The following is a 22,032-nucleotide window of genomic DNA, read 5'->3' as shown; positions in this document are numbered from 1 at the left end:
TTCAAACTAACCATAAAAAAGCATTTTGTTTGGTTCATCTTGAACAGATCACACTAAGGATTCCATAACTTACTGTTATCATCAGGCCTTTAAAAAACAGCTAAAGCACCCTCTGCTTCCCAATCAAAACTCTCTTGAAGTCAGCTAGCTTACTTTTTCTGACTCCATGATTCACATCACTGTTATTTCGATCCACAAAGCCTCCCTTACCACTATATAATATTTGTATTAGGGTGGCACTGACAACGATGTTGTGCTAGTTGCTGTATGAATTCAGAAAAAAAATCTCCAAAAAACCCCAGTTGCCCATCCCTTCTTCCAAGACCTTAATAAACCCTAATGTTCATTATGCAATTGCTTACACAGAACATAATTGCCAAACAACATTTTGTACATTACAATAAATCCAGATGAGATTTAACAAGATTTGAAAAAAAAAAAAAAAAGGCGGGGGGGGGGCAGGGGGGAGGGGGACAACGACAGTACTGCAGACCCCAATTTAACAAAGAAAGCAAGTATATGCATACATCAGGCCATACACAGACAGCAGAAATGTGTGACCCTGCCAGAATTCTTTGCACAGATTGTTACCAAATCTGTGGATTACAGTCAGGTAGCTCTGTGGTTAAAAGTACTTGGTAATATTTGGCAACCTTGGAGAACAGCCTCTTTTCTCCTTACTTTTTAAAGAGCTTAGTGTTAAAGAGCATAAAAGTATTATTTTATTTGCAAACGCTATGATTTACAGAAAAAGATAAAAGTGTGAGAAGATATGAGGGCAATAATGCATTCATTTATGCTTGCCTGGTATGCAGTGTCACCTTGCAAATAATAAAAAAAAAAATCTGAAATAAATTGTAGAACATATTACCCTCAGCTCAAACTGCTATGCAAAGCACACATCAGGGGGACATCTTCTGCAGGGGACAGCCAACTAGCTCCCATTGTCATTAACAAAAATCATGCAGCTAACGCCCTGCCTCGAAACCTTATTCCTCAGTGACAAAGAAAAGTGTTAATGATAGCTACAACTGATGCATTTTTCTTTTTAATTGCCAATATTTGAAACTGTTCTCCAGTTACAATCAGTACAGCACAAAATAAAACGATGCTCCAAGATTTAAGAACTGCTCACTTGTTTTCCATGGTGCTGAACACCTGCCTGTGTTTAGGTAAGCACAGGTAATTCAGGAAAAACCCACCACACCGAGGACAAAAGCTGGGGAAGCATGACTACTTATGCAGAATTGCCAATCTCTAGTCTTCTAGGACCCGAGGACAAAGAAAAGGGGAGAGAAGATGAGCAATGTAACCAAGACTTTCTCCGACAGGTGAGGGTATCTGACTAACTGCGAAGATAGAGGCTGACAAGACACCAAAACCATTTTCCCTCTTTTCATGTCAAAGCATGGCAGAATTTGCCCTAAAAATTGAGGAAAACTAGCCACTACACTAGAGAAGGGTAAACTGTTCACTATTAACATTTTAGACAGCATGTGGGGAATCAAAGGGATGGGATGGGATCTAAAACCTGGTAAATTTAGATCGAAATAGTCACAAAACTACACAAACTGAGATTTAGAAACTAGTCTCAAAAAGGCAGCACTAGAAGCCAGAGCCAGTTCAGGGCTTCTTCATGGAGTGCCACCAAATTTGGATTTTGCTGCTCCAAGGTGAGAACAAACTTTCTAAGACAAGATAAACAATTTCTCTTCTTCCCAGAAGAGCTAGGAATACGCATATTTTTTTTTTTCTCCTAATTAGATAGTTACTAACAACCCCTACAGTGTGGCTTGAAATCTCATTATACAATTTTAAAGTCAAATTTTCAAAGTCAGCTTTGATGACTAGTATTTTAACTTTACATGTCCTTTCTGTGAACCTACACACCAGTAAGAATCTGCTTAAAAGTCAAGCACAATCAAACAGTAAGCAGTTATATGTGAAAGACCTTCACTGGGATTCCTTTGCTTCCATAATTTACTTGCTCTCGCCTGAGTACCTTAAATACCTGCCCTGAGTTTAGCATCTGTTTACGTACTTCCAAAAACAGGGAAGACGACCTATGCAGGAGAGGTTGAGTTTGAAGAAGCCCTTTGCTTCTTCAGGGCTTGAAACTGCAGCAAGTAGCTTGCAACAGAAATCCTTTAGAGCCCTTTCTACACAGTGATTCACGAGTGCAATGAGAAGAGATTTATCCCCTTATTGAGCAACCTGTTCCAAGCAGGCAAGGAGAAATCTGCAGGTTTTCAAAAGTCTTAATTATGCTTCTCCTGTTTGGGCTTGCATTTTCTTTTCTGATTTCCACATACAAATCATTTTATGGATTAATTTTCTGTTTCATGGCCTGAAAAGAGACATCTTGACACTTATCCATAAGCAGGAAGACGAGCCATAAAAGGCGAATTGCCACACAAAAATCTATTTAAAAACACCTACTCAGAAGACATGAAGTCTTAAGCAGGAAACCAGAACTTCTGATGACAACACAACTACTGAAAGGCATCCCATATGGTTAATGAAAATATCTTCTATCCTGGGCTCTGATTGCCTGTAGAGCAGCCATTGAGCAAACTTCTGACCCTTTTTTTTTTTTGATGACGATGTGCTTGAGTACCTTAAATATATTAATAAAATTTCTTCAGGTTTTGAGCCCTTACACTCATAAGCTACATAACGCTTTGCAGAGAAACAATGCACTGAGGATCCTGGCAACACTTGGGCTACACAGAGGAACAAAACATACCGCTTCATCTTTTTAGGGAATGTGAGCCCACACAGCAAGGAATGGAGAAAAGACACGTAACAGCAGACAGCTGTTTGAAGTCTGTTGTCTCTGTATGGCTGAAATTTGGTAAGTCAGTGGGAGGCAGAAGTTTTATTACACCTTTTGCTGCTGACCTCTGCTGCAGCTTCTCAGAACCGGGATATTCCACCGGAGCATTAGCATTTCAAAAGCTACCTCCACCTCTTGCCCAGAACAGCACAGAAGCATTAATTAGAGAGATAGCAGAAGACAAATGCGCATACAAAATGAGAGTCGGGCTCTATCTGATGCTTGGTAACCTTTACCAAAAAGTACCCTCACTTTCATCAGATTAACTCAAGGGAGTATTCTCCCATTTCTGCACAATTTAGCTATTCAATGGATGACCCTATTTCATTTTCTGGAACTTGTGATTTTGAAAACAACACACTGCAAAGTTTAATAGAAGTTCTTTTAAGGTTAGTACTAATCGGAAAGGTGAAAGGTCGGCCTCAAGAGCTCTGAAGGAACTGGTGGAAAAGTGTTTAATATAGCAGTGGCCCTGTCTTCAGTGGGCTGGAGCATCACTGCTGTTTAAAGCTTCTGCAGCTCACTTTAATCCCTGTCTTACCATCCTTGCCTCCTCACAGTGTCACCACCTCTACAGACTCAAAGTACCAGTATGGATATTTTAGTTAGCAAAGCCAACAGGTTTACATTTGTGAACACACATAAGCAGCTCTCTCTTTCTGAAGTAAGTTTAGAAGTATTTCAAAAAATCATTTTGGTTAGCAATTTAAATGCCCCTCATAAAGCTCTAATTAAAGAATAAACCCCTCTTTTATAGTTACCTCACATATGGATGAAATTAAGAAACAAAATAAAGCTGCAACTCTCCTGTATGAATAAATTTACCTTCTGATCACAACCTGATGTATTTGGTTGAAATAATTTTTCTATCAAGGTTTTATTTGTTCCATGTTTTTTAAGGAACAAAGACTGAAGGATTGACAAAATGTGTTCAACTAATGAAAAGTCATCTCTCTCTTGCTGTTTTCTTCTGTAAAATGTTTAAACTGCTAAAATAAACAGATAAGTTCATGCCTATGCTCTGCACCTTAACGGACGCAAAAGGATGTCTGGTTGACAGTGACTTGCCAGGCCTAAGTTTTTCTTTCTTTCTGCTGTTCATTAGTGAACAAACCCACATGTAAGGAAACCTAGTAACATGTAAGGAAACCTGTGGCAGTGCCACCCTGGCCACTACACGGGCTGTCTGCTTTCCCAAAGACCGCCTCTCCCGAGTGCAAGGAAACGTGCTAAACTTGCTGTTGACGTCTTCCTTTTGCTTTGTTGCAGTCAGATCCCTCCTCCTGGCAGGCAGCACAGCTCCCAGTGCTCCCCAAAGAAAAGGGCTTTTAAGAAGTTAGCCATCACCACCACAGGGAAGCTCCCTGCAGCTCCCTGGACAGCCTACCTGAAAAGGGGAGAGAGCAGTTACACAGCCATGGTATCCAGTGTAAGGGTGGGAAATGTTCCTCAGGAGGAAAAAACCTGAATTTGGCACTGGCCAAAGCATTGTGCCAAATCCCAAAGTCCTTCTCGTTTCTCAGAGCTTCCTTTGCCCCCCCAAAAGCCCCAGCTGTCACACAGATACTCAGAAGGTAGAATCTTTTCCAGTCTTCAGCTACTGTCTAACGCTGGAGTAACTCACCAGCAGCTAATCGAACCAAGATAACTTACAGAAGCTGAGATCTAGTTTATATTAATTCTTTCATCATTTAGCCCACAGCTGCTAAATACTAATACCAGGAAGCAGGCCATCTCTTCTCAGATGTATCTCACACCTGCGTAGTGGCTACCTAGGCCACACTGTACTCATCTGACCTACCGATATTTCACCTGCAGCTTATTAAACTAATTTTACCAAGGAAAGACTGATCCTAAGCACAACATACAACGGCTATGATAAAAACCAGGGCAGACTCCTGTGATTGTTATCTCTGGCACAGACTTAGCGGTCCTAACTATTGAGAAAGAACCAACAGCAAATATATCAAGGCAGCAAATTTCTGCAAGAGATCAAGATCTGCAAATAATGCTTCCTTCAGATCACGTTAGAAGACACCTACCACTACAAGGTCTTAACAACAGAAACCACTAACCAGCACCAGGAATCTGCACCCATGTGCCAAAATCCTCACTAGGTCCCAATCCTTCAAACCCGCACAGGTAGAGCCTTGCTCAGCACACGCATAACTAGCAGCTCTCCTCCCCAGGGAGAGGGAAGCCTTGCACCAGCTCCACCTGAAATCAGCACAGCTACATGCAAAACAGCTGGCCAGTCAGAATCCACAAGGAGTTCAACACAAACTCATGTTCAGAAGCAAATTTATGCTTATAAGTACACAATTCAGACTTTGACAATGAGAAGAGGATGTAAAATTAATTTCTTGTATTTTACTAGATTTAAAACGGAACAATTTTCCAAATAGTTTTTGCTACCAAAAAAAAGAAAACCACAAAAAAACCCAACAAAGTGTAAGCACGACCAGGAGAAATGAAAAGGGCTCTGTGAAGGGTCTCCAAGGCTACATTGCTACATTGAGAGTGTGGGTGACTGAAGTGTGTATAAATCTGAGCTAGCTTAAAAACAGCTCAGAGACTGGTAGTTACAATGGCAATGGTTGCTGTGATGCTGTGCTTGTTTCCTGGACAATACCAGCTTCAGATATAACATTCTTAGCTGTGTTCAAGAAACAAACATCCCCCTACCACCACCTCCCTCAATCCATTAGTCAAACTGGGGTGCTATATTGTGTTTTCAGTAAAGCAAGTAGGTATGTGCTACTTTTGCTGTTAAGTCTTTAATACCCAGACTGTTGCTGGGACCTATCTACCAAACTCCTACTGTATGTTGCTTAAGCTGGCAGTCATCATTAATGTTTCATCAAAAGCAAGGAAATCGTACTGTGGAGGGAAGGTTTTAAGAGAACCTGAGCCAGCCCTCCAGTTTGTATCTGCAGCATTTAGTTTACTGTCACTAGTATTTAGAGCACAAATGATAGCATTTAGATAACTACCTATCTGACAGATACCAAATCCAGGCAAGTAAACATATAGATATAGTGCTTATTCATAAATGGCATTCACAGAAAAAACTGCACACGAGTGAGGCATTAGAAACATTACAAACGTACACATGATATTATAGAGTTCTCTGTTCCCAATTCTCCCCCTCCCCAATCCTTTTCCTTTCCCCCTTTTTGTCTATGTGGATTAAAAAAACTCTCAGACAGAAAATACCTCCTTCTGGGTAAGAAGTGCATAGTCCGAAGGGCCCTCATCTTGGGCTCTGTACAAGTAATTTTCTATCAAGCAGAGTAGCTGAGAAAAAATCTTTTAATGTAAACTCTGATGCTGTTGATGCCCCGCTTACTGTATTTTAACAATACCCCCCATACAAACTTCACAATTTATTATGATTAAAAAAATATTTATAAAACCCTTAACTGCTATCTTACTAAGTTCTATTATTGTCATTACCACTTTCATTTAATCCTTTATTAAATTTCAAGACACTAATTAACTTTTCTCATAGAATCAGAAATAGATCTTAAGGACACAGATCTACCTATAAATAATACAAATGCAATGATGAGCTCTTATTAAAAGCTATTCCCTTTATATACAGTGATAGTAGTTGTTCGTCAGGGAAGACATTCAGAGGTCTGATATCCCTGCCATAGGAGAAGGGAGTGGAGAACTCTGAACGGATGCAGCATTGGAAATGCTTTGGAAATGACTGGACACAGATGAGTTGAGAATCAGACACTCTGAATTAGTGTGTATTGAGAAGCTCTAGCAGTAGCCCGAAGACCACCACGGGTGATATGATGTAATGTAACTGTCATCAGAGATGTCATTTAATAGAAGAGTGAGGTTCTGGATGACAGTGTGGCCCATTCCTTCAGTGTGAAATTCACTACTAAATATTTTTTTCCACGGATTTTAATACTGGCAGGTCATTAATTCACAGGTTTATAAGTTTTTGAAAAATGTGCAAAGTTGGGAGGAATAGACTCATCTGCCTGATAACGAGGAAAGAGACCCATATTTTACTGGAATGACAGAAACACTGTCACTGAAGTGACTTTTAAAATTGTCGTCAGAGAGAAACGGAAAGTCCTCCAGAAGATTAACAGAGAATTGTATTTCATTGTAAGCAAAACCATCACCTAAATCCTAGGTTGTTAAGCATCTATTTAAGCTCAGATGCAAAACAAGCCTGCACCAGCCGGTTAAAGCCAGCCAGCGAGTAACAAACAGAAATTTGTACTTACATGCTGATAAAAAGGCACAAAGACTTTGGACCATTCCCACCTTCAAATTCAGGTCTGTGTGCTCTAGGTGCGGCACACCTACTCTCTTTCTAAGGTAGCAATGGCTGGTGGGGTTCACACCGCAGCAGGTTTTGGGGATCCCATCACCAGTGTTTTTGGCAATGTAGCTCTCTAACTTCCTAAACACCACCTCCCTTACCTAGGTCCATGATGGAGAGGGAGGTGGTGAACACAAACTCTCCTCTCTGAGCTGTGGGACCACAGCTAGGTCCAAGGCCCGAGACGGGCAGGCTGCAGCAGCAGTGAGCCTCAGCTTTTCCAGAGGCCAGGCTGTGGAATCGAAGAGCGATTTCTTTTCAGCTGTAGTCCTGGCTGATGTCGGTATGTGGAAGGGCTGATGTAAGGTAGAAGGATTCTCAACTTTTACAGAATTTTACAAAATGCAGGTTCCTAGATTCATGCCTAGGCTTTGTCTAGCCCAAGAATGAGTAGGTGCGAGCAGTTTTCCCCATCCCTTTCTTTCACAAGGTGGGAAAAGCAGTTTACAAATGCAGCTTTCAGATGAAACAAAAAATTAAAATAATTAAAATTATTTTTAAAACACAGAGGTAAGGAATTAAAACTACAACCTACCGGTAACCCATGCTTTTGTTCTCCAGATTCCTATAATATGTTCAGTCACCAAAATCATTCACTCTTCAGAGATAACAGAGTGGAGCAAGCCAGTGTATGAACGTCTGAATCAGCTGATTTACAACCATGGTTGGGCAAAAAAAAAAAAAAAGGGAAAAAAATCTACGTTTGGATTGACAACTTGTCTGTGGCCCTGTGCCAAGATCCTGCCTAATACACTTGAACGTGCTGAAATATTAAACCCCAGAAGCACAAGGACTAAAAGGGAAATTTTGATGAGCTCTTAAACAGGGTCATGAATATGATTGTATTTCTGCTGGCGCTACTGAAAGAAGTCAAAACTTGCCACGGCTTTTCCAGTGTGAACGTGACAAAGAAAGCACTTTCCCTCTGATTAAAAATGAGATCCTGCAGAATGGGGAAGGCATCACCCTCCTGATGAAAGCCCTCTTCAGCATGTCAGGAATGCTATTAGAGTTCTCAAAACCACTCCCGAGGTGTATTACGATCACATATATGCATGACAGCGCTGACCACTTAATCCCCCTTCTGTCATAGGCAAGTTGGAGAATAAAAATTACACTGACACCCAAGGGTATTTTATAATAGAATATGAAATAAAATAATAAATTTGCAGATGATTTTGGCTTTGCCTCGTGATACTGCATTATACACCAAATATTCCTGGCCTCTCATTCATTACTATTTAATTACAACAGAATACCTTTCTTTCAGACTTAATTAACCTCTGGAAGGAGTTTGTGACCTTGGGACCCTCCTGCACACTTGAAACGTGCTGTTAGAGTATTGCTCTGCCAGGAAACACTTCCTTTAATGCTGATATTTAATGAAATGCACAGGTTTTTATGGGGAACACATGAAATATGAGAACCCTGCATGTGGTCACTTAATGAACAAGAGCTAGAGCATAGCAATTAAAATCATAAATCGATACTAGATTAACATTAAAAGATGCTGCAAGAGTTTCCCCAGAGGACAGGCTCATTACAGTAAACACGATCATGGAAGCTCTTCCCTATTACTTTCACTGTGGGGCAGAGAGGAGGGAGTACGGAAACAAAGAGGGATTTGCTTATGTAATTCCTATTTGTTTAAGCCCGCAGAAGCTTAAGTGTCCCACCAAGCCCAATGACAGTGTAGCACAGTTCCAGCTCCCGTCTTTGTCAGAAATTGCTGTTCAATTTGAAACGCTTTGACTCTAAAAGGAAATCAGAGAGCAGCAACCTTTTCACAAGATGAGAGGCAGAACCACAGCCTGTGCAGTTGCTTTCATTGCTTTGCTGCAAAGCTTCGAATGATGGATCAATGTTGGCCCCTTGGTGCCCATCAGAGTGGATGCTTGCAGAGGGGGCACGGGTTCAGTAAGTCGCTTGCTAGCAATGTTAACTCTTCAGAACAGATTCTTCATCATCCTGAGAATTCCTTATGAGAGCTAAAACCCCCATCAATCCATGCATGCTCCTCACACCATTCCCTCCTGTACAAACACACCCCAAAATCACCTTATGCAGAGTTTTCTTTTTTCCTAAAATTAAAAGCATCAGAAAGAAGAGATATTGACACCCACATCTGTCACTTTCTTAATTAAAAGTATTTGTTGTCAAACCTCGCAGATGATGTTTTAACAAAAAAAAAAAGGCACTGAATTGTTCACTGACTCTTTTTCAGTTGTATTTTTGGGACAGTCTGTCTTTCTCTCACCACTCAAAATACCTTAATGCACACAATTCCAATCTGATCTGTCACCGGCATTTAACATGCCTGCTGCAGCTTATAAAATTAGAAAACATCAATCCTCCCACAGATACTGCTGGAATTTGCAGAGGCAAATCACATTTTTGTCTTTACTACTATAGAGCCTTCCTTTCTTTCTTTCTTGTGACAGAATAATGGTTGCTCCACTGGAGTTATTAGCCTCGTTTATTCCAGAGACTTTTCTCCTTTTCAGCTTTAATATAAAAAAAATTTTCACTCCCTTCCCATCCTTTCCCTTGTACCCTATGTTTCTCCCTCTCTTCCAATTTTTGCCTTTTTTACATTATGCATGTGCCAATTGTCACCTAACCTGTTTAGCTCTCCTAAACACCGAGGCAAAAGCCCTGCTGACAAAGAAACAGAGACATTCAGAGGTCTGTTGCATCAGCGCGTAAAGACCACGGGATTTCAAGCCCTTGCAGAGTAACTCCACTTCTGCACAGAGGAGATGACAACCACAGGCACTGCTCTCAAAGCTCTGGCCCACAGCTGGCTGACCAGCACTCTGAACAATGTCATTGGACTTTAACACACACCAACTGCAGGGGGAAAAAAAAAAAGGGAAAAAAAAAAATCACTCTACTACCCACTCACGTGCTTAGGAAAAAAAAAAAGCCAACCTAAAAATCCTACTACCCTCATACTAAATATTTTGAGCTACACCTGAATACCAGATACCAGTCTTTCCTTTATGCCGAAGAAAAAGACAAAGGAAGTCCAAAGGCGCACCCTTTTATCCACTGCCATTGCTACCCACTGTGTCATTGTTTTGTACATCAGGCACTCTAAAAATACACCTTTTCTAACCCGCTGATCCTTATCAATCTTCTTCACTGGCATCCAATTAGCTGTCTCCACAGTAATGGGATAATCCAGTCTCAAGCTGCAAATCCCTAATACTGCCTTCAGTTAGACAGTCACTCTTCTTTATACAAAATGCTTATAATGGATAAATGAAGGAGAACAGCTGTAAGGTTATTTCCTGCTTCTATTCTTTTTTACATGCCAGACACCTTTTACACAGAGATCAAGATGCTTAAAAACACAATGAAGGAAATATGGAGCAAACTGCAAGTACATGTGTACTCTGTCTGATCCAAAACATCTTATCTATACATTCCCGTTAGCCACATGACATGGACACCTTGAATGGGCCACTCTGCTTTATGTCAAAAGAAACTTATTCCAGATGGAATTTCTTAACAAACAGGGAAAGCCAGGCAGTTTGAGAGTCAAGCAGCTTGTGTAGGTGGGATATCCCTCAAGAGTTACTAGTCCAAGAACAATTTATTGCTATAGGATGAATTTCATTCCTGGTGTCACTACTTCCAAAGACTATGCTAAATATTTTGATCACTGTGTGGGCACCACAAAGTAATTCTGAATACAATAAGCAGTAACAATTTCCAACTATTGCCAATGCTTGCTTCGAACCTGAAATCAGAGTAATAGATGCTCAAACACTATTTACACAATTAAAAGTTGGTTTTGGTTTTGTTGTTTTGGTTTTTGTTTTTTTTTTTTTTTTAAAGCACAAGAGAGAAAAATGGATTATGTCCCAGTCTCTGGAGGACCTGGTTACTGACAAAGTAGCAGCGAGAGTCTCGCTCTTGCTCCATTCGTTTCACAGGCTGTTGGAACAGTACCAAATTGCTGAAAACATTAGATCCAGCTGTGGCAGTTTCCCTGCTTGCAGTCACCATGGAGAAGTGATGCATCACGTAAAGCATTAATTACATTGCAAGAATTCAGGGCAATGTATGGAGAGGGTGTAATTGCTTAGACATCCAGAGCTTAATCCCTTCCCAATCAAGTCAATAGGAGATCCTGAATGCATACAAAAGGTGATCTGGGTCCCTATTTGGCAAGCACAGGCCTTATCTATTCCTGTGTTGTTACATTAAAGAAGAAAAACTAAGTAACACTAAAAAAAAAAACAACCCAAAACCTGTGTTTAAAACCTCTGCTGAAGTTGCATGGAATCTTAGTTTTCCGTCATTCACCAAGTGCATTTCAAAATCCCAAACAAAACCAAAATCTAATTTCTAGCAGAATCTGCATGTAGTGTGCCCACAGAGACAGTCACTGGTCAGTTTTGGTTTGTTTTTTCTCTCTCTAGAATAACACATAAATTTCAACCATGGTGAGCTGTATTCATTTTAAAGTATTATTTGTTTGACCTTTTTTATTTTGCAGTCAATTTAGTTCAATATTCATCGCTACTCAGAGGAATAAACCAGGACATCAGTCCAAACCCAATAAAAGCTGTGAGTTTTTTACTTGAATGCATCTCTTCCTTAGTCCATTTCAGTACTTTCTTTATACAGTACATGCATATGTACCTATTTGAGCTAAAAAGAATTACTGCAGGACAGATGTACGTTTATTCTGAATGTGTTCATGATCAGACTGCCTCACACCAGACAGGTATTTTGGTGGTATTCTGAAATTGTCATCTAGCCCTTCATTTACAGCTCTCTTCTCTCACCTCTCTGAAGTTCACTCTTCTAGGCCTATCTTTGCAGCACTAATCTGTTCTTGAGGTACTTATATGTACACAAGTGCTTACAAAAAGATAAGTAAGATGGAAAATGGTTGCAAGCAGAGGCATTGCCTACGGCATACAGAACAAGCTCACTCTGGTATCAGAAACCATCCTACTACCTTAGTGCATGTTTTGGCCCAAACACTCTCTATTGCTTAGAGCTAATGAGCCAGAGCTGAATGATGTGCTGATACTGGTCCAGAGTTCTGCAGAGACACCAAAACCAGTTTGCAGATAGAATCTAGACTTGCTCATATGGAACATCCCACACAGGTAGAGAAGCATCATAAGACAACCCCAGTGGACCTTCATGCATCTCCATTTATTTTAAGACACGCTGTAACCTTGGATCCAATCTACCTTATCAGTTTCACATCCTGCCACATGATCAGACATCATTCTGCTCAATTATTTGGGATCAGTAGGCAAGATACTTCTGTACAGATTATGCCATTTCCAACTGCCTTTTTACTATCTTTTAACATCACTGCCCCCTGTATTTTCACTTGTTATCCAAAGAGATCTTTCTTCCCTTGCTCAAAACTCAGAATTCTCTACATTTCTCTATAATTGACATTCACTGTGGTTTTCAGGTACGTTGCCTAAAACTTTTTAAAAGTAAAGTCTGCATGCAAGACAGAGACAGCAAATTACCTCTTTTTAAAAAATACAACTAAATCAAGGCATTAGAAGACTTCCCCCGCCTCCCATTTTGCAAAAACAAAGCCCAAACAGGTACCTAAATAAGGCTGGTAGTATGTTGCTTGCAGAGGAGTGTGCACACCCAAAAGTGTGATTTTTATATGAACTATGAGTTGAAGAAGAAGATTTGAGTTTCTCTAAATATAAATGTATCCAAGAGCAGCTTTGGAGGTGTACATATTATCCAATTGCTTGAGCAAATTATTTCCAGTAGCAGAACAAAACTGGCTCTATGATGTCTCAGGGCTCTAACATTTTACCGAGGATTAATCCTTGTGTCTTCAATTAGATGGAGCTGCCTGGCAACCTTACCTAGTCCAAATAATTAATCAATGCTCAACCCATGTGGATGGCTTTGCAACTGGTTCTGCAGCTTTTGCTCCACGGCTTGTCCTTGTCAGAAGAGGCAGAAAGTACTCATCACTTGGCCCTAAAGAGTTAACTTATTAACTATTCTCATTTATCAACTGTAATAAGTAGCCTTGATCATAGTTCAAGAACACAGTTCCTTGTTCTTGATAGCATTTTCTGTGAAAACAACTGTGGCACAAAACATTTTAAAATGAAAAGCTGAAAGAGTCCATTTGTAAAACGGAAACACTCTTGGAATACAATTAGATTAAAAAACAAATCTTAGCAGAAGAACTAGGAAAAATAGTTTAAAGATAAATGGATTTATATTTTAAAGTTTTACTTCTCATTATATTCTATAATACATAAAGGCCCCTATTCGCAAGCTACTGGCTTCACTAACACTAAATTTAAACAGATTTGAAGTATACAATCATCTGTTCTCAAAATAAAGGTGCCCATTTGAATGCAAATTGTTAAAAGTCAGAACTTCTGGCTTTCACATATTTATAAAAAGAGAGCAGAGTCTACTGAAGAAAGAGAATAGGAAAGAAAAGCAAGAAATAAACATCCAGAATACGTTTACGCTCCAACAATCACTAATAAGTTTACTGAAAGAGCATTTTAGAGACAGCAAAAACTAATCTGAATAATTTATCTACGGGTGTTATTTGTGTTCAGTCCCATTATGTAATATTCTGTAATTTGAAGTCACCTGGAAGGGACTATATCAGCTCTCTCCAAGAATTTTCTAGACTATGAAAAAAAATAGCCAAAAAAGTGAATAGGTGCTATAGCACTAGTAATCCTTTCCTAAATCTCTGAAGGGCAACAGTGCAGATCAGTCAACTTTAAGGTCATTTATTAGCATTCATTTTAAGGCATTGATAGCACATATATTTCTGTGCTCCCAGACTGAACGCTGATCTTGGCGTTTTTCTCAGTCTTATCAGAGCTTCTTTCAAATCTAAGATCGCTTTTGCCATGTTCAATATAAAGTTCATATTTTAAATTTTAAATGACAAGTACTATTGCAGCAAAGACTCATCCTGGTTTAAGGCTTGTAAGAACTTTCTCGTTTTGCTTTGTTTCAAACACAGGAAAACTCCCATCGCCCAGCCCGCGCCAAACGCTTGTAAAAAGTATTGCTCCATAAAAGAAAGCATTGCCTGCCTAATCCTTCATTTCTATGGATATTCAGAGATCCAAAAGAAACACAGGCATACATTTCTCCCTAACACTACACACAGAGCCAGCTTTCTCTGGATCCTGAGAATTACTCCTTAGGCACAACAAACTGAAACACTATAAAGTGCAGAGTGCTCTTAGGCCAGCTCAGGACTCTTTTCCAAGCTGCCTTCTCCAGCGGTGACTCAATGCACAGATACTTTATCACTACAGAGTCCTAACTTCTAGCACAGGGGTGGCCATAAATGATTTTTACCATGTCATAAAGCCAGAAATCACCCAGATGGAGATGACATTCCTCTACTTACAGTACACTAGGGGCACAGATACAGCTATTTGAAGAAGAAGCTGAAGCAATACAAGCCCTCTGATTGAGAGACCTGGGATTAACTGAAGTGTCCCTATATTCTCCTTTCCTCAGCTACTTTTTTTCCCGTTTTTTCCAGAATTACTGGTCTGGACAAATCGTGACCCTTTATCTTCCTGGTTGGCAATTATAACTTGGCTTATGGTGCTCTTACTGGGACAGCACAGTTTTATGGGCAGAGCACCTCACTGGCAGCCAGTGTCGAACTGTCCATCTGTTTTGTATTTGCTCATCACTCTTTCTCCCCAGACTTTTGTCCTGGTCCTTCTCATCTACTCTCTAACAAGATTAGGATCATTCTAGAAAAGAAGAGTCTCACACTTTGTTGATGTGGCTAAAACAACAGGGTCCTACTGCCGCCTTTGAATGTCTTGAGGTATCAAAAAAAAAAAAAGAAAACGTGGATTTATGCCAAAATGTGCAGGTACCTGGAGTGCTAATGGAGATCAAGTCTGCCTCCACCTAGGACCTACTATTCCTTATTAAATACTGATTTCAGGAGGAATGGTATCTGGCCCTTTTATAGGCTCAGCTTTTAATAAGGAAGTATCAGAAACTCTGATGAGACTACATGAACAAGGACAGCATTTTAGCCCCTCTTAAGGGCTATATGGCCGCATTTTAAAGGTGACTGACGGAGAATCTGAGATGATTCGGTAACTCACTGGATGACTTTGAGCAAACTGGGAACAAAACAAAGGTCTTGATTCCCAGTTCTCCATTTTAACCAGTAGACTGTCACTCTTACTCTAGATGAAACCTGGTACATCTACCTTTGCCACTTGTGAATCATATCCAGAAGTTCCACCTAAGACTGTTTTTCTTTTTTACTCTTCTCCTGTAAAGAAAGCAGGGTCCTGTACTAAGGCAGTAACTTACTTTCAGTGCCTCCTAAAATAAAAGAAACAAGGCATGCATGCATCCATGTACACATATGTACATCAGGGATGAAAAGCTAGCCATTTGATAGCTTCTGTAAGAGTATGATGAGACTAAGCCTTCTTTCTAATAGAGGTCTAACTTTCAGGAATCACAACAATGGGCAACACTGCCACCTCCCATCATTATTCGTTATAAATATTACTATTATTCTACTATTCCCATCTTGACTAGCAAAAGCAACAAATGCAACATAAAGAGTAACTTAATCTCAACTAAATTCTGCTAATATTTATAAGGCCATGTGCCTTTTTTTTTTTTTTAAATCAGGTGATAATCCACTGTTGGATTTTCAGGTTAAGGAGATGGTGGAAAAGCCCTTGTCCATTTTCTGTTATGGTTTATGGAATATAGTAGTAACTACAATGAGAAGCACCTCCAAGTAAACCTAGGTGTAAAACAGCTTTTACAGCTGGTTGCTGATGTCTCCCTCAAAATATATCTCCACTTTGTGTGATCTGCAAAACACAGTACTTCTGCCCCTCCTAAAATTCTCAAGTGAATGCAAACTATTGGCTATGCAACTCCCAGATTCCTCCTTTGCAGCATGTGATGTCTAACTGAATAGAAATAAAGCACTACAGTGACTTAGTCAATAACTCCAGAAGAATACATACTCCTGGTCTGGCTTTATACTGCTGTTTAATATCAAGAGGAATCCAGCAGTAAAAAAAGCACCAATGATTTTCACCTCTCATCACTTCTGTGAGCATTTGATTCAGAGACCCAATAAGCCTGATATGCCTAATGATGTTATTGCACTAGTGCTTTCAGGAAACACCTCCCAATACAGGAAGCTAATCTTGGTTTAAATTGAGGGCTGAATCTATGAATATCTCTTGATATTCAACTCTTGATATCTCAACTCTTCATTGTTTCTGAAACAAACTTTGAATTATATTTACAGTGCACGGCTACTGGAATAAAAACGTATGTGAAAATGTAATTTGAGTGAAACTAATTGAATTGAAGATATAAATGAAAAAAGCCAAGAACTAGATGATCTTCATGTATCTTGAGAATTTCGCATCTGCACTACCTGAAACAAACACATTACGTAACTCCAAATGGACTCACCTTTCCAAACACTGAGAGATAAGTTGCTTTGGTTTTTTTGAATTTGTTGATGCCCAGCAGTTTTCTGAAGTAAGCTAGGATTTAAAAATGGATCCCAAGTCAGGTATTTCCTAAAGGACCAGACTGTGGCTAGGGATGGGTTTTCTGAACACTCCTGCAGAATTTATTAGGATAAACTCAAGATCCTGATTTTGATCTTTAAACACTGCTACAGTTTTTAGGTCAGGCAAAAATGTCTGATGTAAAAGATTTCCTTAAGCCATTTGACAAACAAAGCACTGCCTCAGCTTTCAACTTTCTTGGCTTTCAGACTGTATTCCCTCAATTCAAAGAACTCTTCACCACCAGCAGCAACAGGAAAGCCATTTCAAATAGTTTTGACCTCACAGTTTCAGAGGCCAATTTTTTTTTAAAACATTACTGAAACATACCCTTATATCAACATTAATAAAGAAAAACCTTCACATGTTAACTATCTCACATCCACCCCAAAACATACAATTAATAGATTTTAAAGACAAGAAAAGACCATTGCACTCTTCTACTATAACTCTATACTCAGAAAATCTCATTCAATGTTTTCTGCATCAGTGGCCTAAATTTTGCCTGAATATAAGATAGCTTAAAAACAATATCCAGTTTAATCTGAAGAGTTCAAGCAAAGAATTCCTCTCAACCCTACATTAAGCTACATCAATGGCTAATTACCTTCATAAGTACCCTATTTCTAATCCAATATGGAACATAGTGAAGTATATATGAATTTCTCACTCTATAATCCTATTAGGGAACCACTTTTCTATGAGTAGAAGGTTATTCAGGAAACAAGACAAAAGATGTCATTTTACATATGGGTATTGCTAGCTGTTGCCCGACTGTTTCTTTTTTTATGATCTTGACAATGGAGACAGTGGTTTCTAAGATTAGGCAAATTCAGTGTAAGTTATAAATAGCCAATTGAACTAGCCAACAAAAGGAAGACAGGACAGCTGCTGAATTGGCACCACTAACCCTAATTCAAAGGTTAAGCCTATTGCTTCCTTTTCAAACTTTGGAGGCAAAATAAAGCCCTGGAGAATGCATGCAGCATAATGAGTTAGAGATCTGTGTGCAGTTGCAGAGCTACAATCTTTTGGGATCACGGAAACATGGATGAAGTGTTGCAATGAGAGCATGCAGGCTCTTTAGGAAAGACAGGATGGGAAGATGAGGAGGAGGAGTTGCCCTTTATGCGAGAGAGCAGCTGGAGTTCATGGAACTCTGCCTGGGGATGGATGAAGTTGGGGAAGCAAAAGCCCAAATGGAATTGAATCTGGCCAGGGATGTCAAAGACAATGTGAAGGGCTTCTAGAAGTACATAGGTGACAAAAGGAAGACTAGCAAAAATGTGGGTCCGTTGCTTAATGAGACAGGGGACCTGGTCATACAGAACATGGAAAAGGCTGAGGTCCTGAATGCCTTCTTTGCCTCAGTCTTTACTTGCAAGACCAGCCTTCAGGACTCCCAGGCATCAGAGACCAGGGAGACTGGAGCAAGGAAGATATACCCTTGGTGGAAGAGGATCAGGCAGGGAATACTTAAGCAAAGTGGACATATATAAGTCCATGCGCCCAGATGGAATGCGAACATGAGTGCTGAAGGAGCTGGCTAATGTCATTGCAAGGCCACTCTTGATAATCTTTGATCAATGATGGTGACTGGCAGAAGTGCCCGAAGACTGGAGGAAAGCAAATGTCACTCCTGACTTCAATAAGAGCAAGAAGGAGGACTCAGAGAACTACAGGCTGCTCAGGCTCATCTCAGTCCCTGGGAAGGTGATGGAGCAGCTAATTCTGGAAACCATTTCCAGGCACGTGAAGGAGAAGAAACTCCTCAGGAGTAGTCAGCATTGGAAAGTTTGTGATATGCCTAAATTTATTCATTGATACTTACAAGTACAAAACTCAGTAAGTATAAGCTGTAAAAGCTGTACAATTAAGAGTTCTATTTTCCACTTTAGCTTTTCAACACAAAGCCTAGGACATAGAAGAGTTTGTTAAATCCGAGTTAAAGAAGTAACACCACCTTGTACAACCAATACCCTTGATTAATTCTGACTAAATGGCTTATTTAAATCCTTGGGCGGGGAGGGAGGGGTGTCACTGAAAGACAAACTTCATGTATCAATCTGTATTCCTGAATATAAGTTGCTTCTAAAAAGACTTTTTGAGGTCCATGCTTGAAATTTAGCAGCTACATCAACTGGAAATGTTTACAAAATTTGTTCCTAATGTTCAAACACACATGTAGAGCTTCTTGGAGCTGCCTCCCTGCATGCCCGGTTCAGAGAAGAATTATATAGTAGCAACTGCATTTTCATGCATCACCTAAGTTCACCTCATGTGTGTTTTATATGTAGAAAATGCTACATCAAAATACACAACCATTTTTCAGTTTCACTGCTACTCTCATACTTTATACAGTTCACAGAAAGAAACTGGATGTGTAGCAAAAGTGATGTTCTTAGTGATTGTAGGCAACCCACCTCATGTCATACAGTAAGTCTGATATACTGAAATACTAAACAGAACCCCAGAAAGCCAGTGTTTTTTATGATAGGATTACCCTTCCTCTTATAGAGCCCACCGCTCCCCTCTTTGACCTGAAGCTCTTAATGTTGCAAAACCTGAGTACACGATGGACTTGACATCTCTCTGGAAAATAGCATCTGAGACACAAGTACTAATGATTGCTTTTACAGATGCCAATACGATGATAGTTTTCGATGCATCTTCACCTTCATATACCCCAAAGCCAGTGACACACAGGTTAATCGATGCCTTAAGATTTAATCAGAAAGTGTTGAGAAAGAAGTTGCTGTAATGTGATGCAGATAAGCAACAACCTAACTCTGAAGTAGGTAGCAGTGTTTCATAGCAATTGAAGGAAATACACAACAGGATAGGCAAGGCAGACGGAATAAGGCAGAGCAAAAAACACATAAAGATCACTACCTTACCTTTAACTCTGATTAGCTGCAAATGTTTAGCAATCAAGAATAGTTTAGCAGTAATCCTTATTTGTAAGTGGGAACGGATGTTAACAAAGGAAAAACATAATCTAAGGAAAATAACCTTTCTGGGCTGTAGAGCCAGAGAGAGAAAAGCAACAGAGCACAGGAGTCCGTCCCTTCTTCCCTCCTGCCTTTCCTCTGTCCCCAACACCGGCAGCTCCCAAGGAGCTCTAAGGAAAAGTTATCCAGCCCTTTTGGTTACTCTTCCTACCCCTCCTGCTCTAGAAGGTAATTTGTTTTAACACATCATTGAAAAAAACAGCATGATTTCTCCTCATTAGTAGTTACAAAAATGAAGGTTTTCTTGGGTTTGTTTGTTTGCTTGTTTCTAAACAAGAATAATTGCAATTCAGATTTGTTGAGCTAGTTTTTACAGAAACTTATGGGAAAACCAACCAAACACATCATCAAAATGACACCACAAACACAGATGAAGACATATAAGATCTTACATACGTTAATATCATGACCTGAAGTCCCATTGCTAAGCCAGCCTGCGCAGTGCTATAGAGAGGAAGGCGAGAGCTTCCTTTGTTTGATGGGAGTAGGTGAACCACTCAAGCACAGAAACAAGTCAAGACACCGATGGAGAAAACAGGAAACCGATGGAGGCAGGAAATGGGGGGCCCTTGAATCTTCTCTTGCTGCTTTTCATTCAATGGCATAGCCCGACTTAAAACGAGAAGCAAGTTAAAAAATTGTTCAGCACTGGCTAAGTCTCTTGTAGAGCATCTCGCCTGGCTTCAGCCACAGGACTTTAGGATAGATATGGACTAACTGAAGAGAGGCCAATAAGAGCAATAAGAAAAGATGACCAATAAAGAAAGACCAAACAAGCTGGGTATATTTTAGCCTAAAGCAGAGGAAGCTGGATGGGGGAGGGGCGAAGCTCTCACTTGAAGATTTTTTAAGAACCATCCTATGCATCAGGAATGGAACAGGTAGGTTTGTCTTCACCTTAAAGCAGAGGGAAAGAAGGATGGATGTCTTGAGGTCATTTCTAGCCCTATATTTTTCTAGGATTTGGAAATGGACCCTTCAAAATAGCAACAGCTACTTCACTTATCTCCAAAGGAAGACACCCCTATAACAGTCCTATATTGCAAGCTGTCCTTTTTCCAGAATGTTATAATTTATTCCCATTCTAAAAGATTCTTCACGCTGCCAGAGCAGCAGAAAGACACTTTGGTGTCACTGAGAGTCAAGCCCAAAATACCAATCAAGTTCTTTATTTATATCTCTTGGATATAATAATCTCTCTAGAATTAAAGGAGTATAGTTTTTATTGATTTTATTGATACAACACAATTAGATATCAGGGCTTTGAATAAAATAGAGTTTTAAACAGAAGGTTAAGACAGCATTAAAAAAATGATTAGCATGTCAGTAGAGTCTGAGCAGACAGCTCTTTAATAACACTGGACAGGGAATGTAAGGGAAAATACTTCAGAGAAGTAAATGAATATTCTTTCCAGCAGAATGATTTCTTTAAAGACAAAAATAAAAATTATGCAGGTCTTTTTTTTGTTTCAAAAGAATCATTTTGAAGGCAAAATATACCTACCCAGAGCAATTAAGATGATAAGAAGAAAGGTAGACAAAAAGAATACGCCAAGGGCCAAGTACGTAAGACTGAAAGAACTATTCAGTCAAGGTATAATCATCCATTTTCCCCGGAATTATATTTATTTAATATGAACATAAAAGTATGCAGAAGAGATGAATGGGTTACAGGAGAGGGTAAAAGGCAAGCTCTAAAATGTTCTGTGGAAAGCATCACCGTTATCAAAGAGAACTGCTTGCTGCAAGTCAAACAGATTTCTGTTTGAATTCAAGATTAAGTTGTGCATGGCTCTGTGAGCAACTACTAGTAGAAGAGAAATAGGAGTATTCCTTCTGTAACCTTCTACAACCCTTAACGGTGCTTGACAGACTCCAGTCTCGGTTTTAGCAGTTGTAGATCTCAGCCATCAAACTTCTCACAGGTGACAAAGGAAGAAATTTTAAGTTAACTTTTTCAGACTACAGTCTTCCTCTCCAAGTCTGGTCTTTACTTTGAAGGACAGGAGGAAACTGAGCTTCCCCTGGCCTCCATCATACACTTGCCATGAGAGGAAAAACAAATATGTATCAGATTTTGCTGTATGAACAAATTGATCGTAAGTTTGTAAGTTCTACCAAATACCTGTCTCATTCTTTTGCCCTGAGAGTCAGCTTTATTTATTTATTTTCTTTCATGAAACTATTTATTTAGGGATTCTTGCTCAAAACAACTGAAAATCCTAAAGACAAGCACAAAGGATCCTTAGAAAC

The 22,032-nt window shown here is 39.6% G+C and overlaps 1 protein-coding gene across 2 annotated transcripts in view; it reads right to left on the bottom strand.

Annotated features, from left to right (window-relative positions):
- Positions 1-22,032, bottom strand: part of TPK1 (thiamin pyrophosphokinase 1) — a 307,128-nt gene that overhangs the window by 164,579 nt on the left and 120,517 nt on the right. The window lies entirely within an intron of this gene.

Source organism: Calonectris borealis, chromosome 2, assembly GCF_964195595.1.
Source record: "Calonectris borealis chromosome 2, bCalBor7.hap1.2, whole genome shotgun sequence".
Classification (NCBI taxonomy): Eukaryota; Metazoa; Chordata; class Aves; order Procellariiformes; family Procellariidae; genus Calonectris; species Calonectris borealis.
The sequence above is the reverse complement of the archived record's forward strand: the minus strand, read 5'-3'. Positions and strand labels throughout refer to the sequence as shown.